At 42.4% G+C, this 20657-nt stretch overlaps 1 protein-coding gene across 1 annotated transcript in view; it reads right to left on the bottom strand.

Moving 5' to 3' along the window:
* The window catches only part of ANKRD55 (ankyrin repeat domain 55), a 396197-nt gene that overhangs the window by 114145 nt on the left and 261395 nt on the right, over positions 1–20657 (bottom strand). The window contains exon 10 of the mRNA XM_081826855.1: positions 11578–11732. The gene's annotated coding sequence lies outside the window, so the exon portion shown is untranslated. The remainder of the gene's footprint in view (positions 1–11577; positions 11733–20657) is intronic.

Genomic DNA, 20657 nt, shown 5'->3' with positions numbered 1-20657 from the left:
TCTGGCTGTCTCTCCAGTAAACCCTTTCCTTGCTGCATACTCGCTGTTTCAGTGATCAGCTTTGCTGTATGGCAGGCATATGAACTTGGTTTTGGTTATAATTCTGCTCTACTGGTAATACCTCCTAGCTATCATTTATTTTTGCTTGGTGTCATACGCTACAATAGGTGCTTTATATATATTTAAAATATATATAAAGTTCTTTTATATATATATTATATATATGTGTGTGTGTTTTATATATATATATATAAATGTATATATATATATATATTTTTTTTTTTTTTCTAATCCAACCACCAAAAATGTATTCATGCATTCTCTTCATTCATTCATTCAACACATATTTGATGGCCAGGAGTCTCATGTTACAGGCAATGCAACAGGTTTGGAGAGGCTGACTAGTATGTTTAAAATGACATAGCAAGTGAGTGGCCAAGTTAGAAATGTGCTTAGGTCTGTCTGACTCCACAGCTTACAAAATCTTTATGACTTCTTTTCCCAAAAGCCTCCTCAGGGTCCCATTTCACCAAGCTAAATCTATTAAAAGGGGTGGCTGGGAGCAACTATGGAGTGTCAACACACACCCTAAGGTCCAAAGAAGAGAACGGTCTTACTAGATTGCCCACAGGAGCCTCTTCCCTGGAATTGCGGGTTAGTTCTGCTTGGCTCCAGCAGGGGGCGGGCTGGTAACAGTCAGCACTTGCCTCCTCTCCTAAAGCAGCCACTGAAGTGGTGAGAACGACTTTCTTGGCCAACTACAAATCAGACTCATCCCATTTTGGTCGCACTCTGTAGGAAGGGCAGCTGGCCCTTTTCAGCTCTTCCCAGGCATGAAGTGAGAGAGAAAGAAATTGCATGTGAATTAACCTTTTTACTTTTTTTTTTTTTTTTTAAAGATTTTATTTATTTATTTGAGACAGAGAGAATGAGAGACAGCATGAGAGGGAGGAGGGTCAGAGGGAGAAGCAGACCCCCTGCCGAGCAGGGAGCCCGATGCGGGACTCGATCCCGGGACTCCAGGATCATGACCTGAGCCGAAGGCAGTCGCTTAACCAACTGAGCCACCCAGGCGCCCTAACCTTTTTACTTTTAGAAAGTGCTCTCATTTTTATATACACATTCATCCCAATTACAAATGTTGAGACGCTTGGAATAGACTTTCTCACCTATCATTAGCAATTGTATGGCTTTATTCCCTTAAATGCTGTGAGCTCCCTAAAGCGGTGGGTAGAGTGACTTATCTCTGGACACTCAACATCAGGCACACGGCATATTGTGACTGCTCAGTCAATATTTGCAGAGTGCATTCGTGACTGTCCTGGAGTACTATGATCCGGTTTTGAGCTTTGTCTTGGTTATTTCCTATTTGGGAGGTTCTTAGTAAGTCATGTGCTCTCTGAGCCTCAGTTTCCCCATCAGTAACATAGTGATGATGATGATGGTGGTGGTGATAATTCCTAAGCCCACTTGTTGTGACAGGGACAGGGATATGAAAAGGACTTAATAAAATACCTGTCAGGGGCGCCTGGGTGGCTCAGTCGGTTAAGCGTCTGCCTTTTGGCTCAGCTCATGATCCCAGGGTCCTGGGATCGAGTCCTGCATTGGGCTCCTTGCTCAGCAGGGAGCCTGCCCAGCCGCGAGCCTGCTTCTCCTTCTGTCTGCCCCTCCCCCCTGCTTGTGTGCACCTGCTCTCTCTCTCTCTGACAAATAAATAAAATCTTAAAAAAAAAAAGTACCTGTCAGAGATAGTTTTTGTTTTTTAGGTGAATGTGCCAAAATTGTAAAATACACTAGTGGTTGATACTTCCTGATAGGGATTAGAATATAAAGTGCCTGGGGTCAGAATTTAGCCAGGTCCCACTGGGGACATCTCCTCTCCTATTGTCATTTCCTGCCCAGCACTCAAGGACTTCCCTTCATTGCCTCACATGGAGAAACACTGGAGTGATCTACTTATTGTCTGTCTTGGCTCCAATTCTACCTTTTTCAGCCCCAGTTTCTAAAGGTGTTATTCCAGAAGGTCCTTCCATTACCTGCCTTCAACCTGCTTTTCCCAAGCGACCATTTGCCGCTCACTTATGTACATGCACAAGCACCTGCAGCAGGCAGCAGCTTTACTCCTGGAAGCCCAAGCTACCTTGTGCACTTTCAGTTCTCTGCCTGTATGTGCTCCCACTCCCTCTCCTTCTCCACGTTATCCCCCGAGCCCACACTCGGCCCTCTTGCCAAGCCTTCCTCCAAGAAGGCCTCTTCTAGCCCACACCGATCTCCTACCTTAGAACTCCCACTGCTCTCACAAGGCACTACAGATCGCTGGATCTCTAAGGGCATGGTCTTGGGTGTCAGACAGCCTGAAATCACATCCTGGCAAGTTATTTAAACTTTGTGTGTCTTGGTTACTTTATTCTTAAGATGACAATAATAATAGTACCTACCTTATAAAGAAGTTTTGAGGATTTAGTGAGAAAATGTATATAAAGCATTTAGCACGGTGATTGGAAAAGAATAAGCACTCAATACACAGTAGTTAGTATTATTACCATCATTGTCATTAAATAGATTACTTGATACTTCTTTGGTATGTTTTTGGGCCATGCCGCCTCTTCCTAGTAGGGCAGTCAGCCTCTTGTATTCAGGGACCATATTTTGTATTTATCTGTAACCCTTGCATTGCCTTGTGTGCTCCTTGAACATGATAGGTATACCATAGCTTTTTATTGCTCAGTCTTACCCAGTATTAAGAAGTAAAACTGACCCATAAGTTAATTTTTAGCAAAGGCACATAGACACTGGTTGAAGATGCCATTGCAACATGCCAAGAAACTTTATAAAGTTTTCTGATCATCAGACTGGCCATTCAAAACTCACAGAGTACTATGTATGACTATAATATACATTTTACTAAGTCGAAGAGATTACTTTTATACAATTTAGGGATTATCTACAGGACAGGAAGAAACAGAACAGGAAAAAATGTGATAGGTGACAAAATAATATTCATATAGTTTATCAACCATAGAGCTTGAGTCGGTCCCTGATCTCCCAAGTATCTCTGCTCCCCACACCCCAGCCCCGAGTTTTGTGATGATGATGAATAATCATCCAGGTCCAGGATTCAGCTGCTTTCTCCTTTGTTTTTATGATTCTCCAAAGAAGCACTAACCTGCTTTCTCTCACCTGCCAGGGGTGGATGTGGTTGCAAAGCTCTTCTCAGTCCCAAATCAGGATTATTTTACCTGTGGGTCCCAGGAGATGTAGCTCTATTTCTCAGGCCTTTTGTGTGTGTGCTGGGAAACCCTCAGGTGAAATGTCACTTCTCTGGAGAGGTAGGGGATCTTTCACCCCTTGGGAGTAGCCCAATCTCACACTCCTGTGTTATCAACCACTAGCGTACCTTACCACTCCTTACCCTGGCGCCCTCTGCTGACCGTGAGAAACAAGACAGAAAGCTGTTCTTCGAGATAAGAAACCCTGAATTTTGTCTTTGAAAGTAAGACACTGAGAGACAAGAATATTGCTATTCAGCAGGGACAGTTACACTTGGGTGATGATTCAAAACAGTGAGAGAAGACTAAGCTAGAAATAACAATATAAATCTTCTGAAAAGGGGATTAACAACTGGATTCAGGTCTCGATTAAAAAATCAAAATTAATTTAATACAGAGTACTAAAAAAAATATCCTATTGGGAGTACCTGTGATGTACAATTGTTTTCTTTTTAGTGCAGGGTCAGCAGTCAGTAGAGATTGCTAAATTGGTTTGAGCAAACCCACCGGAAAGTATGCTCCTTACCCACCAACACTCTGCCTTTCCCTGGGTTTGTTTTTTTTTTTTTTTTAAGATTTTACTTATTTGACAGAGGGAGAGAAAGAGAGGAGCGAGCACAAGCAGGGGGAGCGGCAGACAGAGGTAGAGGGCGAAGCAGGCTCCCCACTGAGCAGGGAACCCGACGCTGGGCTCTATCCCAGGACCCTGGGATCATGATCTGAGCCGAAAGCAGATGCTTCACTGACTGAGCCACCCAGGTGCCCCTCCCTGGTCTCCCTTTAATGTATGTACCAGATTACCAAGGTATCCTGGTGAGAGATGCCAGAGAAATACCAGAATGAATAGATGGAATCAAACACTCAAATGTGCTCAGTAGGTGGGGCATCCAGATGATAGACTGGGCTCTGTGGCCCACTGGCCCCAGCTTCCATTCACTGTCTGCCCTGGCTCCCTACAGAGATTTAGGGAGTGTTTTGTATACGTAGCCAGTGCTTTTGCTCTCCCCCAGGGAGCACAAGAGAGCATGGGCTCAGGTGCTGACCCAGCTGAAGGGCTTCTCATAAACAAAGAAGCAACACCTGGTGTTTGTTGGACCAGAACAAGAGAAACCAAAACCCACCACAAATGTAACTGCTCAGACCTTTCTCTTGGCTCATTTTTGGATCCCAGGGAATGAAATCCATATACAATATAATGATAGGAGACATATCTACCACTCCAGAGAAGAAATAGATGGAGAGTTTAAAGAACTGGCCATCCCCAAGATGCAACACATGCCAGCAGCCAGTGGGGGTCAGAGGTGTTCTATGTCTGAGACAGAGTCCAGCTTGCGTCTACTGCTTGGCACCTTTAACCTCAAGATCTCCAAATCCTGCTAAGGGGAACCCAGCTGGAACTCCCTCTGAGTTCACCCTTGTCTTCAGGAAGAACAGAACCATGAGAACATAGGAGGCATCTGATCTCAGATGCTTTACCATAAGGATTGATTCTGACTTCAAAGCAATTGGCTTGGGGCACCTGGGTGGCTCAGTTGGTTAGGCGACTGCCTTTGGCTTAGGTCATGATCCCAGGGTCCTGGGATTGAGCCCCACGTCGGGCTCCCTGCTCCGTGGGAAGCCTGCTTCTCCCTCTCCCACTCCCCCTGCTTGTGTTCCCTCTGTCGCTGTCTCTCTCTGTGTCAAATAAATAAATAAAATCTTTAAAAAAAAAGCAATTGGCTTATTTTATATATTTTTGCATTCTCTTCCTACCCTAAGTGCTTCCAGCAAGAGCCCTCCTGCTGGTCGCAGACACAGGGCGGTCATGTCTCAGGGTCAGTCATGTAAACACACTGAAGCAATGACTCGATTCTACATCCCTAACCCTCATCTTTTCAGAGCACAGAACTTTCCTTCTAAGAACTTTTCCTTCTAAGTCAGCGGCAGTTTGAAGACAATGCTTAAGTGGATGGGTAGGTCTAACGGGTTTATAGGTCACACAGGCACCCAGGCTGGAGGTGCTTACTCATGAGAGCTGATTGTGTACATCTCTTCCTACCACGTACTTAAGCGATGTCATGTTGGTAGCTTAACACTGGCCATGGTGAGAGTGTTTACACCACAGAAATGAGCAAGTATTGCAAATCAAGCAAGCTGACTTTGTTAAACATGTAAGCACACCAATGATTCCAGGGCAGATTTAAGAGTAAATCATTTAGCACTATCATCTAGCATGCTCAGACCAGAATGCATGTAGTAAAGAGAAAAAGGAACAATATCTGATTAGCCTAGAGGATCTTCCAGTATGAACCGTTCCTGAAACTATAGTCAATAATTCTATAAAGATATCGTTCCTGTTGGGGCATCTGGGTGGCTCAGTCATTAAGCGTCTGCCTTCGGCTCAGGTCATGATCTCAGGGTCCTGGGATCAAGCCCCGCATCTGGCTCCCTGCTCAGCAGGGAGTCTGCTTCTCCCTCTCCCTCTGCCCTTCCCTCTGCTTGTGTTCCCTTTCTGTCAAATAAAATCTTTAAAAAAAAAAGATACCTTTTCTATCAAGGACTAGCAACAAATTAAATAACATATTCCTAAATAATTTTTAACTGTTGAATTGCATACTAAGAGGCCCACCCATAACCCCACGTACACTTTTTCCCTTTCTAACTTTGGGCCTTGGAGAAAATGTGAGCCTCCTTAGAAAGTGCATAACATCCATTTCATTGTTCCTACAAAGTAAAAATCTGGAGGAAAACAGTGGCCACCTTTCTCTTTTGTGGCACACAAGGAGTCATTGGACAATGGCTCAGGTGATACGTTTGTTGTACAACCCACAGATTTAAACCCACAAAGTAGTCAGCTTTTCTTAGAGAAAACACTTTCAGAGCCACGGACTAACTTTCACCTAGCCAATCCATCAAAATTGCCTGAAAAAACAAACACCTTCAAAGTGTCTGTTATACCATAATTTTTGTAGCATTTTCTACAAAGGAAATGTGTTCAGGCTATTAGTGCACAAGTCTGTATTTTTATCATTGTAATCAAATTATTTATTTATTTATTTTTTAAAGATTTTATTTATTTATTCATGAGAGACAGAGAGAGAGAGAGAGAGAGAGGCAGAGGGAGAAGCAGGCTCCCAAGGAGCAGGCAGCCCGATGCGGGACTCGATCCCAGGACGCCGGGATCATGACCTGAGCCGAAGGCAGACGTTTAACCATCTGAGCCACCCAGGCGCCCTGTCATCAAATATTTAAATGAGAGTATTGGCCTGGTAGGATTCTGGCAGCTCAAAGAAGATGGCCAAACAGGGGTGGTAGCTCACTGGATTTGGGAGATAGATTAAAAGCAGGGGATAAGGAGGATTTTAGAAAATGAGTCAATATAATAAGGTGATGAGAACCAGGTTTCTCACTAGACAAGGGAGTAATAAATAAACAAAAGGAGAAAGCTGGAATGAATCATGTGGCATAGAATTACAATTGGGAGTTCGGTGTAAACTTAAGAGTTCTCAGTATGTAGAGTTAGATATAGAAATGAATACCGATGGGCATTTCTGTGTATGTATGCAAATACATCTATATCTTCATACATATGTATATGCATACACATGTACATCACACACACAAATCCATATATTTCCTAGCTCTATCCCTGAGAGAGCTTGGGGGCAGTGACCCTAATAATGAAGAGTCTACCTAGAGCCCAGACCTTGATTTCTCAACACCAGCCTCCACTAAAAGGGAACAGCATTGATTTCAGGGCTGGAATAGGAAAAATATAAGACAAGTTTAGAACATCTCATAATTCCAGAAGATAAGCAAGTAATCAAAGAATGATGGAGACATATCCAAAGGACACAGAAGATAGCTCAAAGGGGTGCCAAATGGTCCAGTTTGGGATGATTTGATATAAATGAAATCATAGCATCAGATTAAGTCCAATTGATTAAAATGGGCATCCATTCATTTTTCCTGATATTAATAAGTAAATGAACATGTAAGGGGAAAAGAATAATCTTCCCTATAGTATAATGCCTGCTAATAAATGTTCAAGAAATTATGGAATTAGAAAAGCACAGCTTGAGACCCAAAGTGATCATTATTTTAGGCAGAAAGTATCAATAGATTCTAAAACTAGTGGATAAAAATTGGAGTAGTTACATAGCCTCAAAATATCTGCCCACAAAACCCTTATTAACTGCAAAGGAGAAAAAGAGTAACTGTACAGTAGAGACCCCTGGTAGACACCATGTTACTCAAGAGCTCAAAAGTTTACATCACCAGTAATAGGATAAACCAAGATCCTATGTCATATTATGGGATTCCATGAAAACACCACATCATCACATCTGATATTCCTGCCCAGAATACATAATTTCACTTAAATTTAATCATGAGGAAGTAGCAAACAAATCCAGATTGAGCCATTTCCTTGAAATAAATCTCCTTAAGGGGGTGCGTGAATATATATGTACACACACACACACACACACATACACACTCACACACTATTGGTTCTGTTTCTCTGGAAAATCCTTACTGATAACAGTAACAAGTTTGGATTCGGAAGCTTTTGACCATTCAGCTTGCTAATTTTAAGCTTTTGTTCAGATGTCACATTCTCATAGAGGCCTATTCTGATCACTGTATCAAAAATGAAAATTAATTATCTCTCCATTCCATATCCCTGATCCCCTGACCCCACTCTATTTTCTTACATAGCAATGTCACTTTTCACATACTGTGTTACTATTTATTGTGTTTATTATCTATTTCCCTTTTCCAGTATATAAACTTCACAAAGGCAGGCACTGTAGGACAAGTTCCCTGGGAAAAACCTCTGAGCTGGAGATTTGTGTGCAGAATGCTTCTGGGGTGAGTGGTGCTCCCAGGAACAGCAGGTATAAGGGACTGAGGAAGAAGGGCTGGGCAGAGAGTGGAGTGTAGTTGAACACAGGTCTCAGCTGATCGCAAGGGGAGCTCTGAAGCTGGGGTCATGCTTCTGGCTGTCTTGAATTGAAACCAAAGGGGCTGGGTCTTTATACCCCCATGGTAACCAGTCATTGGATGCAGGGTGCACCAGGGAAGGGGCGTTACCTTGGGTAACACAGCTCCCTTTGGCCAAGGGCAATTCCCAGGAGGAGTCAGTCATGGGGCAGCCCCTGGCACCACTCCTGGCCCCTGGGGAATGAGCAGTGTGATCCTGAATGGGGGATCTGGGTGGTACACTCCAGCAGTAGCCACTAGAGCGGGATCTTTGTCTATTGCTGTATCCCCAGGAACCAGAAGAGGGCCAGAATTGTTGACTGGATGGGCGAATACATAAATGAATGAACAAATGAATGAATGAATTCCTTTCCCAAAAGGTCAGCAAGCACAGACAGGATGTGGCCACTAGTCTCAGCTGACAAGCAGAATGACAAGAGTGTAAAAATAGAAAATAGGTCAATGTCAATAGAGAAAACTTTAAGACAATTCAGTATAAAACAAAAAGCAGCAAATGGGAGAAGAGAGGCATAGGGCTTTGGGAAAGAATGGCAAGGTTGGATATGGCATTGAATACATTTATATTTCAGGGAGTTTCCAAATCTTCCACATAGATTCCGAGCAGTTTATTGTAGGATCAGGGTGTGCTGTTGCAGGCCTGAGGAGCCCGGGGTTAAAGAAAGCATCCTGCTAACACAAGGAGCAACTGGCTCCCGTGACAGAACTTTTAACAAGCCTTTTCTCATATCTGTTGACTTAACGCAGGCCAGGGAATTCTTTGAAAGGCAACATGGCTATAAATCAGCAAGTCCCGTAACGTGCATTCCAGGGTCTTGGAGGAAAGGGCTGCACACAAAGGCACCTCTTCTAAGTCTTTAGGAATGCCTTGGTGAGTGGCCCTGGGAGTCTTGGGGTTAGCCTGGGGCTGGGAATGGAAAACATCCAGAAGGGAGGAGCAGGGAAGCACCAGCCATAGTGGCACAGCATGTTTCTACTAAAACATTGGGCACCCAGCACCTAGCTCAGGGCCTACTACTACCGGATAATCAGCACTCAAGGAATTTCTGTTGAATGACTGACTAAATCATAGTCAGTTGTCTTGGTTCTGGCCCTGGTTCTGTCATTCACTGGCTGTGTGACCTTGAGGAACTCCCTTCTCCGAACTCCAGTTAACTGTGTGCATAAAATGTTGGGCTTGAATACAAATGGAATCTTTGGGAGTGCATGACCTATCGGTTCCTGAGTCCTAAAGAACATTCAAAGAGATGCATGAATCTGTGGAAAGGAGAAAAATACAAAAAGCCTACATGGCAGAGAACATTGCAGCTTCCTGAGCTAACACGACCACCTAAGATGGTTAGAACCTGCTAAAGGAAGTAAACAATTCCTGTCACGGCCGCCCCTCCCACCCCCAACCCCCACCCCAGTGGGATCTGCTGGGGCCGCAGGAGACTGCTGTGTCCACCACTCCAGGGGAAATGCCTCTTCCACAGCTGGCTCAAACACAACAGATCCCCTGAAACACAAAAAATCCCCTCTGGGACAGTCTGACACCAGGTCAAGGGGTAAGAGGCAAATGTTGTCTGATGCCCACTGCAACCTCCATTATATCTGGGGCAGACCTTCTCCTTAAGGCCCTGAGGCAGGCAGAATCAATTTTAGTCAATTGCCTGCTCACTTCCATCTGTAGCCTGATGTGGTGGAAAGGACAACAGGCTCCCACTAAAAGTACAAGGGTTCAAATTCTAGCTTTTCTGACACTTGCAAACTTGACAAGTGACTTGATTTCTCTGGATCTGTAAAATGGGAATGATCATAACAGCTTCACAGGTAGGATCAAATGGTAGGAGATTTATGAAATCAGCATTTATTTCCCCTCCCACCCTGTCCTCCCTCCTTCCTTCTCTCCTTCTCTTCTGTGCAAGTCAGCCCAGTTAAGTCAGAGCAGAGTACAAGCAAGGCCAAGGGCATGGTAAGTGTGATGCTCATATGGGACCACAATCCTGCTCCTTGTCCTGGCCCTGTCAGTCCTAAAGAGTCAACTTGCTAACTGTGTGCTTACACCTTCTCCTCACAGAGCAAAGGCAGTTTGCCACTGGCCAGTATCACTGTGGACAAATACTATTTACTCAGCAAGGATGCCAAGCATTTTTAATCTCTGACTCATCAGGAAGAGGAATTTGGCAAAAGGGGATGGGGGTGGGGAATGAATGAGATGAAACTGAGTGAGACCAGAATGTAATTATGAGGGTCAGATTCCACCATTCCGGGGCACAGAGGAAGAGGGGAGGAGATGGTCCTTTCCCCTCCAGAGCGGAAGTGGCCCCAATTCCCCCTTTGGAAAACTGAAGAAGAAAGAACTATAAGAGATGTGTGGGGTTTTTCTTCTCTTTCTCGGAGTTGCACCTTATGCTGAACCAGGCAGGGGCTCTGAATCCTTCGGCAGACTGCTGACATCATTGAAAGGACCCTCAAAATCTACATTTGTACTAAGCAGTATTTGTGTACTATGTAACTGTAAGTTCAAGTGCTTTCATGGAGGAGGCATCCTTTTGACTCATATCTGGGTCCTTGTATTCAAATCAGTTGGATTCAGACCCACTGCAGCCAGGCCTGATAGCTGAGTCCCCATTTCTCCAGACACTCTCTTTTGCCCCATCTCTCTCCCCGTCTGTGGGAATAAACCACAGAGCAGCTCTTTCCTCTCTGCGGGCTTGTGATGAGGCCTGCCTGGCCTTGCCCCTCAGTGTTAACCTTCTTGGGGGCCGAATCTGAGGGGGTACCTGGCTCCTTTGGGTGCTGAGGGATGGTGACTCACATGGTGACAGTCCATTTGCTTACTCCACTTAGGCTGATGGCCTTGCTAGGCCTATTCTTTTCTTTCTTTCCCAGCCCTTTCTTCCCATCACTGTGCTTCTTCATCATCTCATTTTCCCCTTTCTAAGATGCTAAAGACAGGCTTGTTGCCCCTCTGCACCTATGTCTTCCTTTCCCAAGATCTTTGCCTCCTCTTCTAAGTCTTTCCTCTGTAGTTAAGCTATGAGGATTTCCCCCTCTGCAGTGCCATAGGATGCTCTTAATACCAGATTGTACTCCAGTGGGCCCAGCGAATCACCCCAGGTGAGTGGACATCGAGATGGTCCTAAAAACTAAACAGTCTCAAGAAAGATTGGCATCTATTGAGCCCTGACTATGGGCCAGGAAATTTACATGCAATGTATATTTAGTCCTCACAGTATTCTTCTTAGATACTTTTACTCCCATTGTACAGATGATAAAATTACGGCTCAGAGAGGTTAAGTACCTAAGCTGAAGTCTTGGTTAGCAAATGACAATCATAACCTACCCCAGGTCTGTCAGAGTCTGGAGCTCACTCTTGTTTCCACACTATGGCGCCTCACTGACTCCACAGTAATCTTCACATCCATCTCTGGCTGATGCAATGTCATCTTGATGCTCAGGGAAATGTGATGTGTCAGGTTCAAATTTAATCACAACATCCTATAAATTATAGTTAGAGAAGCAGAAATAAATGTGTCAAGATGATTTGTAGGATGAGACATAAGCTCTGATAATTTGACCTGAGTTGAAAGATGTTAAGTCTGTGTGTGTGTGTGTGTGTGTGTGTGAGAGAGAGAGAGAGAGAGAGAGAGAGAAATAAACAAATTCAGCACATTAATGAAAGCATCAGTGTAGGGCCAGTGGTCCCGAATGCTGGAGCACAATGAGAGAGCAGCTCAGGAAATGATTTTAATGAACAGAGACTCTGGCCTCGGGGGAATACCCAGAATCAGGAAAGCCTTAAACTCTTCTCAGCTCATGTTTTATTCTAAGGAAATACTGTATAGAATTTATTATTAGCAAGAAATATACATTGAATTATTGAATAAGGGGTCTTTAAACAGGAATATAACATAAAACAAGTCTATGTATTGATCAGTTGACAAAAATGTGCCCAGAGGCTTGTAGGAATCTGACCCTGAATTTCCTCTAGGAGCAATGGCTTAATATTTGCTAATTCACTGTTTGTAGTGACTTTATAGAATATAGTGACCAAGAATCATGAGAACTGATGGTATGTTTGGTTTTTTTTTGCCTGTTTATATTGTCTCTCTCACTGGACAGTACACTCCATGAGGGTAGGCATCACGTTTTCCTCACTTCTGGATCCTTACAATCCCTTGGATTAATCCTACTTTGGCAGATGTCAAATAAATGCCTTTTGGAATGAATGGGTGGATTAGTGAAAGTTAGGAAAAGAATCATGAAAGTGTTGAATCACAGAAGTCAAGAGAGTTTTGAGGAATGAGTAATCATCCATGTAGCCAAAGCAAGTAGGGAGGAGCAAATATCTATTGGGTTGGCAGGTAGGAGGTTGTTCATAGCCTGGGAGACCTGTTTCAGCTGTGGAAAGAGGACAGAAGCCATACTGTAGTGGGCTGAGGAACTGGCAGTGAAGAAGGGGGTAGGCTACCTTTTTTAGAAGTTTAGGTGAGACAGGGAAGAAATAGATTTGACAGAAGCTAGAGGAGCCTCTGGTCAAGGGGTGGGTCTTTCAGGATTGGAGAAGTGCTCTCATAGTTAGAAGGTGGGGGGAAGTAGCCCAGAGAGAGGAAGAGGCTGGGGGTGTAGCAGAGAGGGGCAGAAAGAACAGTATGTGGTTCATGGCAGAGGTCAAACTCTAAACAAGAAGAGGGAGACCTCAGCCTTACAAACTAGGGAAAAGGAAAAAAGGAAGAGTACAGATATTGATATATTTATAGTGAAGGGGGCAGGAAGTTGAAGGAGATCCCTCCTGATTACCTTGATTTCTCTCTGTCCAGTAGGAGGCCAGGTAGGACATAAGGGAAGAAGAGGGAAGGTACCTGTAGACTGACTACAGCTTAGAGATCATGAAGGAGCTTATGCCAGATAAATCCAAGGACTGATGGGTAGAGAAGCACTGGAGGCCATGATGCTGCAGTGGCATTAGCAGCCAGGGTAAAAAGAGCAGCCAAGGCAGGCTATTGTGTTTCTGGTCAGCACTTGAGTTTTGCTGGGCAAGTGCAATGGAAGGACTACAGAGCAAGGGAGCTGAAGAATCTGTGAGACAAGAGTTCAGACTGGAGCAGGCTGATGGGTGTGAAAAAAAGCAGAAGATGAAGGATTTGTGGTCCCCATGAAGTGAAAGAGCAGGTATGTCAGGTTAAGGATATGAGTGGGCAAGGTCAGAGGTTCATGAGGGAAGCTCTAGGTAATGACTGAGCCCAGAGTGTTGCCATGTGAGTGGGTAGCTAAAGATCAGTAGAGTTCCTTGACCTTAAGGAGATCCAGGGGATGCAAGATCAATGATCCTTCTAGTCTTGTATTAATTTAGCAAGTTGTTTCCTGAATTCAAGCTTCTTATTTGTGGCTTTACAGCCTTAGCAAGGTAACAGTGAAGCAAAATATGATGAGCATCATGTGTATGAGGAAAATGGAAATATTAACTTTATAAAGGTAGACAAATACAAATCCTCCCTTCCTCCATACATATTACAAAACCTAATGGGTTAATTACTTGAAAGAAAGTTGAAGAAAGGTTTTACTGATATGGAAGCAGTGTGGTATAAAGAAAATATCTGGGCCCAGAATTAAGGTAATAATGTATTTCTTGACTCTAGACTCCCCATCACCAAATGGATCACTAAATGGTCCAATTGAGTGGACTTCTTACCTGCTCTTAATCTTCTTGACTTTGGAAGAATGGCACCTGACACTGTGGGCCATCCTCTCCCCAGATTTTGCCTTCAGCAACATCACCTTTGAGGTTGCCCTACTCCTTCTCTATATGTCCTTCTCTGGCTCCCCCTTCTGATTTTATACCCACAGGGATCTGCTCTTAGCGGTCGCCCCTTTTTTTTCTACAGTTTGTCCCTTGGCACTCTCTTTCATTTGCATAGTTCAATCAGTATCCTCTTGCAGGGGATTTAGACCTAAATGTGAGACAGGAAACCATCAATCCTAAAAGAGAATACAGGCAGAAACCTCTTTGACCTCAGTCGTAGCAACTTCTTACTAGACAGTCTCTGGAGGCAAGGGAAACAAAAGCAAAGATGAACTATTGGGACTTGATCAAGATAAAAAGTTTCTGCGAAGTGAAGGAAATAATCAACAAAACTAAAAGGCAGCATATGGAATGGGAGAAGATATTTGCAAATGGCATATCTGATAGAAGGTTAGTGTCCAGAATCTATAAAGAACTTGTCAAACTCAACACCTAAAAAACAATAACCCAGTTAAGAAATGGGCAGACAAGATGAATAGACATTTTTCCGAAGAAGGCTTCCAGATGGCCAACAGACACATGAAAAGATGTTCAATATCACTCATCATCAGGGAAATACAAATCAAAACCATGATGAGATACCACCTCACACCTGTCAGAATGGCTAAAATTAACAACACAGGAAACAACAGATGTTGGCGAGGATGTTGAGAAAGGGAAACCCTATTGCACTGTTGGTAGGAATGCAAACTGGTGCAGCCACTGTGGAAAACAGTATGGAGGTTCCTCAAAAAGTTAAAAATTGAACTATCTTATGACCTAGAAATTGCCCTACTAGGTATTTACCCAAAGGATACAAAAATACTGATTCAAAGGGTCACATGCACCCCAATGTTTACAGCAGCATTATCAACAACAGCCAAATGACTGAAAGAGCCCAAATGTCCATTGACTAATGAATGCATAAAGAAGTTGTAGTATATATATACACAGTAGAATACTACTTAGCCATTGAAAAGAATGGAATCTTGCCATTTGCAATGACATGGATGGAACCAGAGTGTATTACGCTAAGTGAAACAGTCAGTAAGAAAAAGAGAAATACCACATGATTTCACTCATATGTGGAATTTAAGAAACAAAACAGATGAACGTAGGGGAAGGAAAAAAAAAAAGAGAGGAAGCAAAGCGTAAGAGACTCTCAACCATAGGCAACAAACTGAAGGTTGATAGAGGGAAGGTGGGTAGGAGATGGGCTAAATGGGTAATGGGTATTAAGGAGGGCACTTCTTGTGTTGAGCATTGGTTTTACGTAAGTGATGAATCCGTAAATTCTGCTCTTGAAACCATTATTACAACTTATGTTAACTAACTAGAATTTAAATAAAAATTTGAAAAACGAAACAAAATAGGACAGAATGCAGAATTTTCCTTTTTAGGCCATTGTGTTCCATATTTCTGTCCATTGGACCATCAGACTCTCTTTTGCTAAACGTATTTTCCCTTCCTTACAAGTAACAGTTACTCAAAGAATCATAGCACCATGGGTATTTGATTGGAAGGGATCCAGAGGTAGTATCTCATAGTGGGAGGCATGGTGGCTAAGAACAGGTATGGTCTTTGGACTGGAGTGGATCTGTATTTAAATACTGGCTCAGTCTTTTGCTTGCTGAGTGACCTTTGGGGAGTTACTTAATTTCTCTGTGCTTCAGTTACCTTTAAAAGCTTTTGTCAGCATCAATTAGATGATGTGTGTAATGTTCTTAGTCAAGGGCTTAGCACTTATTAAATGCTCAGTGAAAGGTGATTATTATCAGGGATTCCACCCCTTCATTTTTCAGATGGTGAAACTAAGGACAAGAGAGATAAAGCGATTAAATAATAGTGAAAGAGTTGGAACTAGAAACCAGTCTGATGACTTCAAGACCTGTGTGTCTTCCTAAATCTTAAGGCTCTTTATACCTAAGCTAAGGGAGTAATGGTTTGAAATAGTAAGAAAACTGTCTTTGGAGAAGCCTATTTTTAGATCATTACTGGGGGAAGACACCATGTCTTTTTAGCTTGCTGTCAAATCTTAATTATTTATGCTAATGGGGACCAAGGAAACTTGGTTAAATGAAAGGCATGCGAAGTGTCCAAAGGCCATTTAAATAACAGCTTCAACTTTTTCCTCAATTACTGTCTACCAATTTATTGGAGGTACTACATTCAATGTGGCAACAGAACATGAAAAACCAGCAAAATGTTTCAATCACAGGTTTCTAACTAGGTTTCAAAATAGAGGCATAGTATGATAAATAACTTCATCTCAAAAGAAATCTTGAAGGAAAATTTGAAAAACAGATATGGAATGAGAGCATTGTGGTAAATAAAAAGAGACAAATGAAATTTCTTATCTATTGTTATTAATGTCTGCAAGAGCACCATGCTTGGGAGGAAATTATTCCCTGCTTCCTAATGCTGTTTTTCATTTTACTTATCTTGTTAACTTTATTAAACCCAACAGGAAGTAATTTTAGCATAACCACTAATTTGTTCTGACGTGTCTCAAGAGACCTATTTTTTTTCTTTTAAATAATGCCTGCTGCTTTGTATCAAACCATGCCCCAATTGAAGGGGCATCTGTTATTGGAATGCCTTTTCAAAAATAACAGTGGAGTCTGAACGTCTGGAAGGTTTACAATAAAATCTTCTATTTGGAGCCCACATTTGTGATGGGATGCCTGAGTACATTTTATTTTATTTTTTAAGTTTTTTCAGACTTTTGAGAAAGTCATCATGTATGATCATGTTTCTTCAGCTGAACTTCATCAATTAAATCTGACTCAAAGAGGGTTAGATAAGGCGCATCCCCACATGAGGCATTAACAGTATATTCTGGATGAGTCTAAAACCTGCAGGGTGGGATGTAAGTTGAGATCCATGATTTTTAAAGAAAACTCACTTCTACCTTAAGTCAATTTCCAACGGCACCTATTTTGAATGGACTTAAGCCAGTTTGGTCCTCAGAAAATTATCTGATGTTCTTTTGATATATATTAATGTTATTATAGCATCCAGGGGTAAGAGGCAGGTATAGGGAGAAGTATATAATCCCTTATTGATAACCTCACTACCAGAGAGTATGGTATGTTAAAATGATAGTGAGTCTTGGATCAATTTTGGCAGATATATCAATATTTATTTGTAAGTATGAAAAACAAATGTAGAGATATTTCAAAGGCAGAATGGGCCAGCCTTGTAAGATGGTCATGCTCTTCATGAAGTTAAAAGATGCAGTGGGACTCGAGATCTGCCACTGGGCATGCCAGACTCTTACTCCTAACTAATCCCCTATCCCTTATGCTAAGTAACAAACCCACTGGGGTAGATGAAGATAAGCTATATGAACTGCTAAATAATATCCTGAAAGATACTGATTCCCGACTGGAGTTCTCCAATGTTTTAACTACCTCTGAAGGGGACAGTGCTCATTAGATACTTTGACTGTTAACCAACTGCTGCTAAATTGCTAAACTGGAATTCACTTGTATACATACATCATCCTATTTGCAGCCAAATACAGCATCATTATTCTCCCCACCTCCCAAGGTAGATGCCACAGAGGCATGCGTGCCACAGCCAACTGCCTTGCCCAGCAACAGATTCTGACAAGCCTAACTGATTAATCATCACCCCAATTTGCCTTCTTCTCTTTATCTGCAAAGGAACTCGCTTAGTTTTCAGTCCTTATCGGGAACTCTCCTTGAATGACTTTTACAGCCATCTAACTGCTCAATTTTAACCTTTTTCTCTTCCAATGGCTCATCCTTTCTCACCCTAAAAACAAGTCTGACCCTGTCACTCCCCAGCATAAAATCTTCGGAGGACCCGAGTGGCCTATTGTGTAATACCCCACCTACCTAGCAGACCTCAAGCCACTTATCCACATGGACCCCCGTGCTCCAGCTTTCAGAAACTTTTCATAATTTCCCAAACATTCGACCTGACTTACTCTTTAAGCCACTGGTAGATGCAGGTCCTCCCTGGTTTTGCTACCAAAAATGCAAACATTTTCCTTATTTAAGACTCCTTTATGGCATCGCCTCTATGAAGGACACAGGTGTTTTTGTTCAGGCCTTTGTGCTCCCACAGCCCTTTCTACTGACATTCATTGATGGCCGCTGTTGTGTTGTGCACCCTGGGATTACCAGACACAAGACAGGATGCCCAGTTACACTTGAATTTCAGACAATGAATAATTTGTATTATATATAGGTTCCATACAATATTCCGTAGCAATTATTTGTTACTTATCTGAATTTCAGATTTAACTGAGCATCCTGATATTTGTTTGCTAAGTCTGGCAAGCCTAGCTGTGCTGTAATTCAACTGTGTACGAGTCTATTCCTTTCTCTGCCCTGTGAGCTCCTTGAAGGCATTTGTATCCAAGTGAGCAGCTAGACTCCAGGCCTGGCACCAAGCTCCTATTCAATAAATGTTTCTTGAATAAAGAAGAAAAAGAAAGGTCAAAAAAGAAATGTCACTGCTTATCTTTTCCCACTTGGGAAAATTAAAACAAAACAAAACCACCTTTGGGTGACTTGATTAGGACATGTCATAGCGCTCCTTGTACTTAGCAGTGTTTCAGAAGCCAAAAACTGTTCCAAAATGAGAGATGAAAAAATAGGGACAGGGTGGATAAATACTGTCCGGTGTGGAAGCCTAAAGTTATGCCTAACATACAGAAGTAATACTGATGATGATGATGAAATCATGTTAGTTACATGGAACACATACCAGTATACTTCCAGGGCATCCCCACTGAATCCTCACAAACCCTATGAGGCAAGTGCTCACTGTGAGGGGCTGGTCTCTTTCACTCTGCAGCTTTGTGTTCTGTTAGCTCTGGTACCAAACACTATTCCACTTCCTTCCCAAAGACCCCAAGGGGAGCTGACTCAGTAGGAGAAGTGTTCAAAGCCCCACCTTATAAACGGAAAATAATGCATGAAGTTGCCAGGTTTCTGTGAGGGATTTGGACTCAGTCCCATTTCTTCTTTGGGAAGCTTTCTTTGCCCATAAAAGATTCTCAGAGATCCACTTTTGTTTCAGTCTTGTGGTCATAAAACTGCCTGGATGAAAAGTTTGTTTTAAGGGCTTATGACTTGGGGACATAAAGAAATGTTTGAAGAAGGAAAAGGGATGACAGCATGTGAGTTTCTGTATGGAATGGACCATATGGAGCCCCCTTCCACTTCCTTTCATTGAGCCCATGGTGGGAGAACATTCAAAAAGCCAACAAACTTGGGTAACAGCCCTTAAATCGACATTGTTTGAGTATGAATGGATCCAATTGGCTTTAAATGTTTTGTTCCTCACATAATTCCTATTTTAGGCTGATTGGTTACTATAGAGACTAGAGCCACCTTAATTATGGATGGTCAAGAGAGGACATGTTGACTAATGGTTAGAGCAGAGGTCTAAGGTCCAAGGTCCTAATCTTAGCCCAACCACAGACTCACTGTGAGCCTGTCTAACTTACTTTCTGTGCTACAATCCTGCCTTAACTAAGCAGGAATGAAAAGTATCTTTGCTGGAGCCCTATGGGGAGTGATATTTATATATTTTGTTTCTAGGAGTGGGGGAGATAGAAGATTTGGGAATGAGGGAGAGAGAGAGATTTTAACATAAAGTAAATTTAATAAAATATTGAACTTGGAAGGCTGTTGTTGACCTGCTAAGTAATTCATTGGCAAATGGGAAGTGACTACCTATCACAGCATCACCTCTGGGGCTGGAATGTGGGCAACAGTGTCTTGGGCATTTAAAAAAAGTGTGTGTATGTGTGTGTGTGTGTGTGTGAGTGCGTGTGCATGCCACCACTCAAATTCTTAAAACTAAGATATAAAAGCTACAATTTACAAATCTATATAAATGGTTTGTCCCTATCTTTTACAAAGAATGATTTTATTTTCTAGCACTCCTTAGCATGTATTTTAATTTTTTAAAAAAGATTTTATTTGAGAGAGAGTGAGAGTGAGTGAGTGAGCATGAGCAGGGGGAGGGGCAGAAGGACAGGGAGAAGCAGACTCCACACTGAGCAGGGAGGCCCACGTGGGGCTCAATCCCAGGACCCTGGGATCATGACCTGAGCTGAAGGCAGACGCTTAACCGACTGAGCCACCCAGGCACCCCTGTATTTCAATTTTTAAAAACAACTTTTTATTATGAAGATTTTTGGGACACAAAGTAAAGAATGTCCACATATACATTTTCTAGCTTCAACTATTATCCACACTCTGTCAGTGTTGTTTCATCTCACTTAGCTCTATTTTTTTTCTTTTCTGGACTATGTTAGAGAAAATCCCATTTCACTTGTAAAAGATGATAGGTTTACTTTCTTTAACAGATAGTTTTTTTCCCCTATAGCCACAATACACCATTATCACTTCCAACAGAATTAACATTTCCTTAATATCATCTAATACCTAATCCATGTTCAATGTTTCCAGATTATCTTAAAAATATCCTTTTTTAATACAAATGTAGGGATCAGAAAGGGTAAGTGCACCCCGATGTTTATAGCAGCAATGTCCACAATAGCCAAACTGTGGAAAGAGCCAAGATGTCCATCGACAGATGAATGGATAAAGAAGATGTGGTATATATATACAATGGAATATTATGCAGCCATCAAA

This window comes from Leptonychotes weddellii, chromosome 7 (assembly GCF_054177405.1).
Source record: "Leptonychotes weddellii isolate Sample4059 chromosome 7, ASM5417740v2, whole genome shotgun sequence".
Lineage (NCBI taxonomy): Eukaryota > Metazoa > Chordata > Mammalia > Carnivora > Phocidae > Leptonychotes > Leptonychotes weddellii.
The sequence above is the reverse complement of the archived record's forward strand: the minus strand, read 5'-3'. Positions and strand labels throughout refer to the sequence as shown.